The sequence below is a fragment of the Moschus berezovskii genome, chromosome 9 (genome assembly GCF_049115385.1).
Source record: "Moschus berezovskii isolate FMDL1 chromosome 9, NW_MosBer_1.0, whole genome shotgun sequence".
In the NCBI taxonomy this organism is placed as follows: Eukaryota; Metazoa; Chordata; class Mammalia; order Artiodactyla; family Moschidae; genus Moschus; species Moschus berezovskii.
In genome coordinates, this window is record NC_142468.1 from 105,986,653 (window position 1) to 106,000,559 (window position 13,907).

At 38.0% G+C, this 13,907-nt stretch overlaps 1 pseudogene; it reads left to right on the forward strand.

Moving 5' to 3' along the window:
- The first annotated feature begins 4,156 nt into the window (after nucleotides 1–4,156).
- On the forward strand, nucleotides 4,157–5,073 carry LOC148776964 (olfactory receptor 4N2-like; annotated as a pseudogene).
- The last annotated feature ends 8,834 nt before the right edge of the window (nucleotides 5,074–13,907 follow it).

Consider the following 13,907-nt stretch of genomic DNA (forward strand, 5'->3'; position numbering starts at 1 on the left):
ATTTCCATAATTAAGTGAAATGATCAATAGCTTTCAGAGTTGACATCTCATTTAAAACCAAGAAGCATGCAAATGACTGATACATATTTTTTTCTTTTTAAAGTACAGATGAAGAAGATGCAAAGAGGGTAGGCCAAGGGTTCCAGAGAAAAGCTTCACAGATTTTATGTTTTGCAGAACATTAGCCCAGATCTTATTTTCCATGCTCAACATATATGAGAGCTTCTTGTGTTGCCTGTGGTTCTGTTATTTTTCAACACAGGATTTTGATGGTTAGATAGAAAGCTGTGAAACAGAGAATAGTTTCCTGTAAAAACAACTGATGACATTGAGAATTTTATATGAAGTCTTTTTCACCTGCACAGTTTCCTATCTCTATTTATCACTCAGATTTGTGCAGCTACCATCAACCAGGGTTCATCCTAAAGACATTTACAGAGGCTCTAGTACCTCCATTCATTGGAGGTACCATTTAATGTCTAAATATTTTCCAGGTTTTTAGCTCTTCTTTAAACTTACTTCAATGAGCTATTACTACAATCATCAGCTCAATTTGATTCTGATATTTAAACCCTGTCAGAAAGAGTCAACACATTATTCTATTTCTTGAATGAAAATTCAGACTTCTGAAATCTAAGTGACTTGTCCAAGGTGAAGAGTTAGTGAATTGCTGAGCAGAGTCATCATAATCAGATAAAATGATTCCAAATCAAATTCAGTTAGGACATTGTCTAGAAAGCTAGCATTTGAAGGATATTAAAGGTAATTTAAATAATCAATCTGTTCTATTGATGAGGGAATTCCTTGTTGAAGGTGCATTCATTTATTTGATGTTTATATATTCATTATTAGCATAAGTATCAATTAAACATTTGATCATGTCACCTAAGTGACATTTTTCAGAATATGTAAACTTGTTAATATATGTTTAAATAATTTACAAGCTTCAATCAATATGATGACAGATGTTGCACTCAAAGTTTTGGAAATATTGTTAAATATATTCGGTCATTAGAATGATAGTAATGAGATTTATTTTTCTTAAGAAAGGTAATCAACTTTTTGTATCAGTTTCATTTATATGCAGAAAAAATATATGAGGAAATGGATAATAATTAATGAGTGGTTCAAGTTTGGTAAATTGAAAAGAAATTTCTTCTTTCAAGAGGAAATGGTTAGTTCAGTTCAGTTCAGTCACTCAGTCATGTCCGACTCTTTGCGACCCTATGGACTGCAGGCCTCCCTGGCCATCACCAACTCCCGGAGTTCACTCAAACTCACGTCCATCGAGTTGGTGACACCATCCAGTCATCTCACCCTCTGTATCCCCGTCTCCTCCCGCCCTCAACCCCTCCGAGCATCAGGGGCTTTTCCAGTGAGTCAGCTCTTCACATCAGGTGCCAGAGTATTGGAGTTTTCAGTTTCAGTCCTTCCAATGAACACCCAGGACTGGTCTCCTTTAGGATGGACTGGTTGGATCTCCTTGCAGTCCAAGGGACTCTCAAGAGTCTTCTCCAGAACCACAGTTCAAAAGCATCAATTCTTTGGGGCTCAGCTTTCTTCACAGTCCAACTCTCACATCCATACATGACCACTGGAAAAACCATAGCCTTGATTAGACGGACCTTTGTTGGCAAAGTAACGTCTCTGCTTTTTAATATGCTGTCTAGGCTGGTTGTAACTTTTCTTCCAAGGAGTAAGAGTCTTAATTTCATGGCTGGAGTCACCATCTGCAGTGATTTTGGAGCCCAAAAAAATAAAGTCTGCCACTGTTTCCACTGTTCCCCGTCTATTTCCCATGAAGTGATGGGACAGGATGCCATGACCTTAGATTTCTGAATTTGAGCTTTAAGCCAACTTTCTCACTCTCCTCTTTCACTTTCATCAAGAGGCTCTTTAGTTCTTCTTTGCTTTCTGCCATAAGAGTGGTGTCATCTGCATATCTGAGGTTATTGATATTTCTTCTGATAATCTGGGAAAATGGTTAGTACTCCATATTGAAGTATTCTTTTGTAGACCAAACGTTTAGAATGGAAGATGATGGAAAGCATACACATTGCTCATTCTTGCTTGAAAGGAAACAACAGTGATGCTCTTTAAAATAAAATAGCAAGACAGGCATGACCCATAATGGGGTAACAATGAACATGAGAAGTGGAGAGAGTGAACACATTTCAGGGTGAAAGGATCTGAGCAAAAGAATGGGAGAAAGAAGAGAAAATGATAAAGAGTGAGATTTAAAGAAAACAAAATAAAATGGGAAAGAAAATTAGGAGAAAATGAGAGACAATAAATTAACAGGGGAAAAACAAACCACAATCGAGCTCATAAAATAAATTAGGAAATGAAAGGCTTCTTGATGAGTAATAGGGGAGAGAAGACAAAAGAGAGAAACTGAGAAAGGAAGCATGAAGAAATGTTCAAAGACGGAGAGTGCTTTGCTCCGGGAGCTGGTCTGACCACAGTTCGCCCTCAAGGCAGGCACAGCGCTGCCTGGTGATGACTGTGTCTCTTCCCAAAGAGTGAAGGAGGCTGCCTCCTGGCCTCCTGTTCCTCCACCGTGTCATCACTGTCAGAGTCTGATGCGTCTCTTAATTAGCTGACGTGCTAAGGGAGATTAGGGATATAGTGGTGAGAATTTAGATTTCTCTTTCAGACTCTTCCTTTTTTAGTTTTTTAAATACATTTTTTCAAGATTCTTGTGCTCTTTTTAAAATAATTTTATTTATTTATTTATTTTTGGCTGTGTGAAGTCTTCATTGCTGTGTGGGCTTTTCTCTAGCTGCGGCAAGCAGGGTCTACTCTGCTTGAGTTAAGGGAGGTGCACGGGCTCCTCACCGTGGTGACTTCTCTTGCTGTGGAGTATAGGCTCTATGGTATTAGGGCTTCAGTAGTTGTGACATGTAGGCTCAGTAGTTGCAGTACTTAGGCTCTAGAGCACAGGCTCAGTAGTTGTGGTACATGGGCTTAAATGCACAGCAGCATGTTGGACCAGAGATCAAACTCATGTCTCCTGCATTGGTAGACAGATTCTTTACCACTGAACCACCAGGGGCACCCTCAGCCTGACAACAGTTTTCCCACTAATGTGGCTAACATATAATTTTTGATTCTGATGATGGTCATAATTTGTATGTCTTTTTTTTTTGGAAATGTATTTTATTTTACTTAGAGAAATGTTCAACTGATACATAGTGTCTGGATTGATGTGAAGCACCGTTTCAGAATCACAGTCAGGAAAATACATCGGCAAGAACAAGATATGGGAAGGGAATGGATTGAGTATGTCAGGTAGCATGGAATCCTTTTGTTGCAAAACAATGAAAAAGCAGAGATGACAAGAAATAGGCAGAGTGGAAGAGCCTATAACTCTCAATTATAAAAACCTTCAAAATCTTCTGATGTCTTAGGGATATCATCAAATGCTGACACATCATGAAATGACACATCACTCACATCAACTCTGAGTGAGCTTGTGGGATGCAGTGAACTGAAGAGGAAATAGAGGGAACTCTTCACCTACATTCCTGGGTTTCTTGGGTGTATTTTTATAGACAGGAGATGGAATGAATAAGTAGATAAGTGTCTGTGGAAGTAGAGACAAGAAGTAAGCAGAGAGGCTAATTGGAAGCCATACAAGATATTTTTTATTGCAATTTTAAGTCTCACTTTGGCTCTGTGTGTGTGTGTGCATGCATGCATGCATGCAGTGTTTCTATACATATGTATGCTGACATTTTAAAGGAAGGTTTTCAAAAATTTCATCTGTGGATGGTAGTACCTGTATATTAGTCATTCCATTCACTTCTTGAGAGATGTAAAGCAGATATTTTTAATATTTCTTAAAATATGTACCATAACAAACCACTGTACATATTGTTTTGTTTTTTTGTTTTTTCCTTTGTATTACGTTCCTCTTATTTTTCACTCATGCCTCTCTTTTTGTGTCCTTCTTTACTAGTGACTAAGTCACTAGCATTTTGTCAAGGTTTTTGTGTCTCTTTGTACATGTTCCAAAAAATTACTTAAGACATATTGTTTATAACTGAAGTGATGAATTTTTCAGATATTTTTACTTAGAGAACAATCCAAGTCTAGATGTAAGAAACTGTAATAACAATAAACTCTGCTTCTTTATGTACTACAGGCAGAGACCATGGAGAGAGAGAACAGTACTGTGGTGACAGAATTCATCCTTGCTGGTCTGACCCAGTCTCAAAATATTCAGCTTCTGGTGTTTGTGCTAGTCTTACTTTTCTACCTCATCATCCTCCCTGGAAATGTCCTCATCATCCTCACCGTCAGGTCAGACCCCGGTCTCACGGCCCCCCTCTACTTCTTCCTGGGCAACCTGGCCTTCCTGGATGCATCCTACTCCTTCACTGTGGCTCCCAGGATGCTGGTGGACTTCCTCTCTGAGAAGAAGGTGATCTCCTATAGAGGCTGCATCACTCAGCTCTTCTTCTTGCACTTTCTTGGAGGAGGGGAGATGCTACTCCTAATTGTGATGGCCTTTGACCGCTACATTGCCATCTGTCATCCTTTACACTATTCAACTGTTATGACCCCTAGAACCTGCTATGCCTTGCTATTGGCTCAGTCATTTGGAGGCTTTGTTCATTCCATTATCCAAGTGGCCCTCATCCTGCGCTTGCCCTTCTGTGGTCCAAACCACTTAGACAACTTCTTCTGTGATGTGCCGCAGGTCATCAAGCTGGCGTCACTGACACCTTTGTGGTGGAGCTCCTGATGGTCTTCAACAGTGGCCTGCTCACCCTGCTGTGTTTCCTGGGGCTTCTGGCCTCCTATGCAGTCATCCTCTGCCGTGTGCATGGTTCCTCCTCCGAGGGGAAGAGCAAGGCTCTGTCCACATGCACCACCCACATCATCGTTATATTTGGGCCTGGCATCTTTATCTACACTCGTCCCTTCACAGCCTTATCAGCAGACAAGGTGGTTTCCTTTTTCCACACAGTGATCTTTCCTTTGATGAATCCTGTGATTTATACCCTTCACAACCAGGAAGTAAAAGCTTCCATGAGGAGGATATTGAGTCAACGCATGGTTTGTTGAGTGGATTTTATAATAAGAAGTCATGAAGGGGAAATTCTGGCTGAAAATCATTCACTTATTTAAAAAATATTGTTTTTCATTGAGTGCTTCCCATTGTCAGGTATCATTGTAGTCATTGAGGGAAAGTTATAGTAACAAGAAAACAAACATGCTATGTTGTTCAAGAACATAAAGGAAACACCAGCCTGGTTGGAGTAAGGAATAAGTGTGAGAGATTTAGTTCTTAAGTTATATATGGCTATAGTGTCATGTAAATAATGCTTTTTACACCAAAAAAAGTTTTATTCTATTCTATTTGAAGTAAGAATTCATCTTAATATTTTAAGCAGGTGAGTGATGCATTCACAATTGTTCTTTTATGATTTAGGACAACATTATCAAGATTCTGGGCAAAGACCATTAAAGACAAGGAATCATCACAAGTCATATGTTATGTTACAGTCCTGTTTTGAACAATTTAAAAGCCTGATATTCTTGAAATACATATATTTTCCTCCTTCACCCAAATGTGGTAACAGGATAAGAAAAGAAAATAATTGGTCTTATGGAAAAAAATGTCATGAAATTATTTCACTTGATTGTTTTCAGAGCTTCCTGATTATGATTAATGGGTTTTACAAATCTTCCCTGGATGTTAAAACTTATTCTCAATTGATTTCCATCTGATTATTGCAATGATAGTTATTTATTTTTTTATTTTTTTTATTGGAGGCTAATTACTTTACAGTATTATATTGGTTGGTTTTGCCATACATTGACATGAATCCACCCTGGGTGTACATGTGTTATTTAGTATTATTGATTTTGTTGGAGATTACATAAATCTCTGTTGTTACCTAAAATAGGCTTTAATATAAGAAGTTAGGTATTTATAAAATCTTTTAAGGACTGGAAGACAATTTTTTAAATTCTGAGCATCCATAAGTGATTTCCATAAGTGCACTATAAAATCAATCTGCTGAATGATCTATCCATGCAGTAATGAGGCAATTGGGATAACAGAAGCCACTTTGCCAGCGTCTAACTAAAAGGAACACATTAATTAACCGTGGTGTGGAATCACGAGAATGATACAGGCTATTTCATGTTATTGCTTCTCTTTTCAGTTATTTTTTCTCAATTCAAGTGATACATGAGTACTTTTGATAATCAGAATTTGGAAATCTAAATGCGATAATCCTAGAAGAACCTGTTAGTATGTTCACAGCTTCTTTGCAAAAAAAAATGAAGCAATGCAAAAAATACTTGTAAAACACAGGATAATAGTTTTATAATCTTAGAGGTGAGAAGACAAGTTGACATTAAAATAGAAAATGAAAAGAAAAACGGTTACTTTTGACATGTTAAAAAATATATGTATGGCCAAAAGGCAAAGAGTGATGAAAATCTGCCCGTTCCATGTGGATGTGTGAGTTCGTTTCTGCATAATTACAGAGGTTTCCTCCTTAACTCAGGATGGTATAAAGGACCATCCATGAATAAAATTAAAGTAAAAATACTGTTAAGGAAATTTATATAAATGAGAAATTAATTCACTCATCTCAAACGCTAGTAAAGTAATGCTTAAAATTCTCCAAGCCAGGCTTCAGCAATACGTGAACCTTGAACTTCCAGATGTTTAAGCTGGTTTCAGAAAAGGCAGAGCAAACAGAGATCAAATTCCCAACATCTGATGGATCATCAAAAAAGCAAGAGTTCCAGAAAAACATTTCTTTCTGCTTTATTGACTGCCAAAACCTTTGACTGTGTGGATCACAATAAACTGTGGAAAATTCTTCAAGAGATGGGAATACTAGACCACCTGACCTGCCTCTTGAGAAACCTGTATGCAGGTCAGGAAGCAACAGTTAGAACTGGACATGGAACAACAGACTGGTTCCAAATAGGAAAAGGAGTACATCAAGGTTGTATATTGTCACCCTGCTTATTTAACTTACATGCAGAGTACATCATGAGGAACGCTGGGCTGGAAGAAGCACAAGCTGGAATCAAGATTGCCGGGAGAAATATCAATAACCTCAGATATGCAGATGACACCACCCTTATGGCAGAAAGTGAAGAAGAACTAAAGAGCCTCTTGATGAAGGTGAAAGAGGAGAGTGAAAAAGTTGGCGTAAAGCTCAACATTCAGAAAAGTAAGATCATGGCATCCAGTCCCATCGCTTCATGGCAGATAGATGGGGAAACAGTTGAAACAGTGGCTGACTTTATTTTTCTGGGCTCCAAAATCACTGCAGATGGCGATTGCAGAAATGAAATTAAAAGACGCTTACTCCTTGGAAGGAAAGTTCTGACCAACTTGCTGCTGCTGCTGCTGCTGCTAAGTCACTTCAGTCGTGTCCGACTCTGTGTGACCCCATAGACGGAAGCCCACCAGGCTCCGCCGTCCCTGGGATTCTCCAGGCAAGAACACCGGAGTGGGTTGCCATTTCCTTCTCCAATGTGTGAAAGTGGAAAGTGAAAAGTCAAAGTGAAGTCACTCAGTCGTGTCCGACCCTTAGACAACATTAAAAAGCAGAGACATTACTTTGCCAACAAAGTTCCATCTAGTCAAGGCTATGGTTTTTCCAGTGGCCATGTATGGATGTGAGATTTGGACTGTGAAGAAAGCTGATCGCCGAAGAATTGATGCTTTTGAACTGTGGTGCTGGAGAAGACTCTTGAGAGTCCCTTGGACTGCAAGGAGATCCAACCAGTCCATCCTAAAGGAGATCATTCCTGGGTGTTCATTGGAAGGACTGATGCTGAAGCTGAAACTCCAACACTCTGGCCACCTGATGCGAAGAGCTGACTCATTGGAAAAGACCCTGATGCTGGGAAAGATTGAGGGCAGGAGGAGAAGGGGACGACAGAGGATGAGATGGTTGGCTGGCATCATCGACTCGAGGGACATGGGTTTGGGTGGACCCCAGGAGTTGGTGATGGACAGGGAGGCCTGCTATTCTGCGGTTCATGGGGTTGCAAAGAGTCATACATAACTGAGTGACTGAACTGACACGTATAAAACATTATTAGGTGCATATGAAATAGAGGCCTGCTGTGCTGCAGTCCGTGGGGCTGCAAAGAGCTGGACACGACTGAGGGACTTTCACTTCACATTGCCTGATGCATATTCTCAGCCATCATTATGGTACTTGACGTTGATGCCTACAGGATTGTCATAAGGGCAACAAAACTAGGAGAATTGTGGCTCAAACTCATTTCAGTTCTGGCAAAATTGAAGCTATAGCTTCTTTGGTAGCAGTGGCAAGATACTGAAGGTAAAACTACTCTTGGCTAAATTCCATATAATTAAAGATGATTTCAAGCTCCAGCTCAATTACCCTTTGAAAGAATCTGAAAGATTAGATCCTCATTCTACCTGTTATATAGGAGAAAAGGAGTTAACTCTCTGAAACACTAGGCAAAGTATAGTTAGATATTATTATTTATCTTCTATGTATATTTTTTATATTGAAGAAGAGTTCACTTGCAATGTTACATATTCAGTGTCTTTATAGATTTGTTGTTCAGTCGCTAAGTTGTGTCTGACTGTTCGTGACCCCATGAACTACAGCACGCCAGACTTCCCTGTCCTTCACTGTCTCCTGGAGTTTGCTCAAACTCATGTCCATTGAGTTGATGATGTCAACCAACCAATTATTCCTCTGTTGCCCCCTTCTCCTCCTGTCCTCAATCTTTCCCAGCATCATGGTATTTTCCAATGAGTTGGCTTTTTGTATCAGGTGGCAAATTATTGGAGCTTCAGCTTCACCATCAGTCTTTCTACTGAATATTCAGTTGATTTCCTTTATAGATTATACTCCATTAAAAGTTATTACAATATAATGGCTATAATTCCTTGTGCTGTGCAATATATTCTTATTGCTTATCTATTTTGTACATAACAGTTTGTATCTCTTAATCCATACCACTAATGTGCCTTTTCTCTTTCCTCCCACCTTTGGTGAGCACTAGTTTATATTCTATATCTTGAGTCTATCTCTGGCATATACATTCATTTGTAATACTTTTTTACATTCCACATATAAGTGATATCATACAATATTTGTTTTTCTTTGTCTGACTTATTAAGAATAATATTTTTGGGTCTAATCAATATTTTAAAAAATAAAAAGTAATTTAAAAACCATGATAAAATAAATACTAAATTTAGATAAAGTCTGAATTAGTAATAGCATCATTTTGAGCCATATTGAAACCTGAGGCACAAGAAAAAAATCTGTAATGTTGATGGCTTTATTGTAAAAAAGTGATATTCTGTTCATAGCTTCTACACTAACTTTGACTTTTAAATATTGCATTAAAATAGCATTCATCTTGATTACTAAGGCATTTGGTATCAGGATAAATTTTGTGCCAGAGGCAATACCTCACCTGTCTCACCCTCATCTTGACTCTTACTTGTTTCCTCGGTATATATATCAACAATCTCTCATCATTTATTTACACTTTTTCTCTTTTTGGTTTTATTTTAAGATGAAAATAAACTTTTCTTAACTTTCTATTTACTTTTGACCTAACTAACAGGGTTCCAACAGAGTTGTATTATCTGTCACTAATAGGATTTTGGTGTTAGAATTCAGGATTAACTCCCTGGGGCATTAGACGACATATTCTAAAATATTTGCCCTTTACAAAGCTTTGGTATTTTCTTTGCCAAATTTAGTTGACATAATAACTCACTTTGGAGATAGTCAGCAGGGTTGTGGCAGTCTCAAATCTCCAAAGCACTTTCTCCAGTGCATCATAAAGAGTTCAAGGAGATTTCAAAATCTAATGTTTTCTATGTGATGACAAATATTTATGAACAAGGACAAGGATGGTCAGTTAATGTTTTATGGGAATGTGGATGTTGGCAACATTGTGAGAGCAACATAAAACTTGGAGTTTCAAATTTCTGGAGTTTGGGAACTACTCATGTTTATGAGAAACAAGATGAGGACAATAGAAAAAATACTGTAACTCTTCTACTGGGTCATCAGCTGCCTTGGAATGCAATGGAGTAGAGGTCAGAGTTTGAGCAGGAATGGTCAAAGGCTTAGGTCTGAATTCATGAGTGTGGCATTTTCTACCCTCTCCCCAATAGACTTCCATCTCTTCTTGATGCTTAGAAATACTTTAATGGTGGACATTTTAATTCTATTACCATAATTGAAATGATCAGCAGCTTTCAGAGAATTGACATGTGGTTTAAAACCAAGGAACATATTTAAAATTGATAACCAACAAGATCCATGGTGCAGGGAACTCTGTTCAATGTTATGTGGTAAGCTGGATGGGAGTGCAGTTTGGGGATAAATGGAATATGTATGTATATAACTACGGCTGAGTTGCTTTGCTGTTCACCTGAAACTATCACAATATTGTCAATCAGCTATATGCAAATATAAAATAAAATGTTTTAAAAAGAAAAAAAACCCAACAAGCATGCAAATTACTGATATATTTTCTTTTCTTTTTAAACTTAGATGAAAGATAGAGAGATGAAAAGGCTAAGGCTCCAGAGAAATAATTTAAAGATTTTATGAGTTTTGCAGAACATTAGCCCAGATCTCTTATTTTCCATACTCAACATATTTAATAGTTTCAACCGTTCCCTATTCTATTATTCATCAACATAGGACTTTGATGGTTAGATAGGAAGTTGTGAAACTGAGAAAATCTTGATACACGAACAGCTGACTGCATTGGGAACTTTACATGAAAGCTATTTAATCTTTAGTTGCTTCGCTGAATGAGACATTTGGATTTGTGTAGCTACCATCACCCAGGGTTCATCCTAAAGACATTGACAAAGGCTCTAGTGCAATATGCCCTTTCGTTAGACACATCTATATAATACTATTTATTTTAATAAAATATTTGAAGGGCTAGTTTTGATTTGAACTTACTTGCATGAGTTATTATTACCATCATCACCTCAGTTTTGATCCTCATATCACCACTGTCCATTAGATATTTTATTAATGAATGGATTTCTTGGCTGAAGACCCATACGCTCGTTTAGTGCTTTGTATATTCATCATCAGCGCCAGTATCAATCACATATTTGGTGATGTTTTTAACCTAATTCACATTTTTTTGTAATATGTAAAAAGTTAATTTGCATTTAATTTATAAGCTTTAACCAATATGCTTACAGACATTGTGCTCAAAATTTTGGACACTTTATTAAATATATTCATTCCACTGGAATGACAGCAATAAGATTCCTTTTGAAAGGAGAGAGAAAGAGAAAAGAGAATAAGGAAGGAAACATGGAGGGATGTTTCAAAGAGATGGGGAAGTAAGCTCTCTATGCCTGGCTCCGGGAGCTGGTCTGACCACAGTTTGCCCTCCAGGCAGGCACGGCGTTGCCTGATGCTGTTTGTGTCTCTGCCCTAAGAGTGAGGGAGGCTGTCCCCTTGGCCTTCCTATTCCTCTGCTGTATCATCACTGCCAGAGTTGGACACATCTCTTAATTAGCGGAAGTGCCAAGGAAGATTAAGGATATAGTGGTGAGAATTTAGATTTCTTCAGCCTCTTCTGACCACACTTTCCCCACTAATCTGGCTAACATAGACTATTTGATTCTGAAAAGGGCCATATTTTGTAGGATATTTTTCACAATTGTATTTTATCTTACCTAGAAGAATGTTCATCTGATACATAGTCTCTGGTTCTATGCCAGCCACAATTTCAGAATAATAGATCCAGAAAATATATAGATGAAAATAAGACAAGGAAAGAAAATGGATGAAATGTGTCAGGTACTGTGGAATCCTGTCTGCTGGGTAACAGTGAAAAAGGCAAGATGAATGATAGGAAATAGGCAGAGCGGAAGAGCCTATAACCCTCAATCAAAGAAACCTTCAGAAATCCTCTCATGTCTTAAGACATCATCAAACACAGACACATCATAAAATGACCAATTCTGAGTGAGTTTGTGAGATGCACAAAGCCTAAGAATAAGTAGAAGGGGCTCTTCACTTATATTCCTGGTTTTCCTGGATGTATTTTTATAGGCCGATGATGGAATGAATGTTGAGATAGGTGTTTGTCTAAGGCGGAGAAAAGTTAAGAAGCAAGCTCAGAAGTTACCAAATATTTTTATTACAATTTTGAGAGTGTGCAAAATATTTTGTATTATAATTCTATGTGGGTCCCATTTTGCCCCTGTGTGTGTCTGTGTGTGCATGTGTGAATGTGGATGTGTGCACGTGTATGCAGTGTTTGTATACATATTTATGCTGATATTTTAAAATAAGACTTTAATAAATTTCATCTGTAGTCATGACACCTGTATATTAGCCATTGTATTCAGCTCTGCTGCTGCTGCTGCTGCTGAGTCACTTCAGTCGTGTCCGACTCTGTGCGACCCCATAGACGGCAGCCCACCAGGCTCCCCCGTCCCTGGGATTCTCCAGGCAAGAACACTGGAGTGGGTTGCCATTTCCTTCTCCAATGTGTGAAAGTGAAAAGGGAAAGTGAAGTCGCTCAGTCGTGTCCGACCCTTAGCGACCCCACGGACTGCAGCCTACCAGGCTCCTCCGTCCATGGGATTCTCCAGGCAAGAGTACTGGAGTGGCTCTAGAGAGACTTAAAACAGATATTTCTAATGTTCCTAAAATATGTACAATGCACTGTATAGACTTACTGTTTTTTTCACTTTTCTTTGTTTTTCTTTTTTTATTCACATCTATCTTTCTTTTCTAAGTACTGAGTCACTAGCTTTGTCTTTCAAGGTTTTTATACTCCTCTTTATATCCAATATTTCACAGAACTTAAGACAACTGTGCTTGCTAAATATTATGCAGAATATGAATATATATTACATTGTATTTTTCTGTAGATTAGCAATTTTCGTGTTTAAAAACATTTTATTTCGACAACAAAATTTTTTGAGCATGTGCCATAAATATATGTGTATATATTTATAAAGTTTATATACCATTATATTAATATATAATACATATTAAATGCAGGATTTTGAAAACATAAAATTTAAACCCAGTGATATGTGCATATATATTCATAAGTGTATACATGTAATATGTATTTATGCTATTTTATTATCACTCTTCATTGGATCATCACATTGACCTTTCTGGAATGAGCCTACACAGCTAAACAAACTGAGCATTAAAACTGGATTCCCCTCTCCTGCAATGACTAGTGTTCTTTTAATTATACAGTATTAAGCTTCTAAGCTTATTTTAGTTATTCAAGTATATGAAAAAGAGCATTCATTGATTAAATGTGTGCTAATAACTTCTTTATATATTTCAACCGAATAGTACACACTTACATTCTTCTACTAACCGTAACAATAAAGAAAACCCATTCTAAACTTAAGTGCTGCTCCCATAGGAGCTTTAGTTCTCCTGTCTTGAAAAGGAATGGATGAGACTCTAGGATCTTACTGCTCTTTTCCTCCCCTGTGTGCTATGATTTTCAGTGTTAACAGAACTAATTTAGAAAACGTCTCCAGGAAAGTTTGTATTGTGACCTGTTGTTTGTTGACAGGCTCTCCCTTGGGCATCATGCTGGTATCAGAGAAAGAAGGAGATTGGGAGAATGTAGTAAAGAGTTGGGAGCTTCCCAGATGGCTTAGTAGTAAAGAATCTGCCAGCCAAGAAGGAGATGTGGGTTTGATCCCTAAGTTGGGAAGATTCCCTGGAGAAGAAAATGGCAGGCTACAATCCATAGGGTTGCAAACGAGACATGGCTTTGCGAAGAACAGCAATAAGGAATTGAGACTCAGAGAGTGTAATGAAGTCGTGTAGTTCAAGGATGGAGTGGCTACATAACAATGCTTCACCAGGGATACAGCGGGAACCCACCTCTAAAGT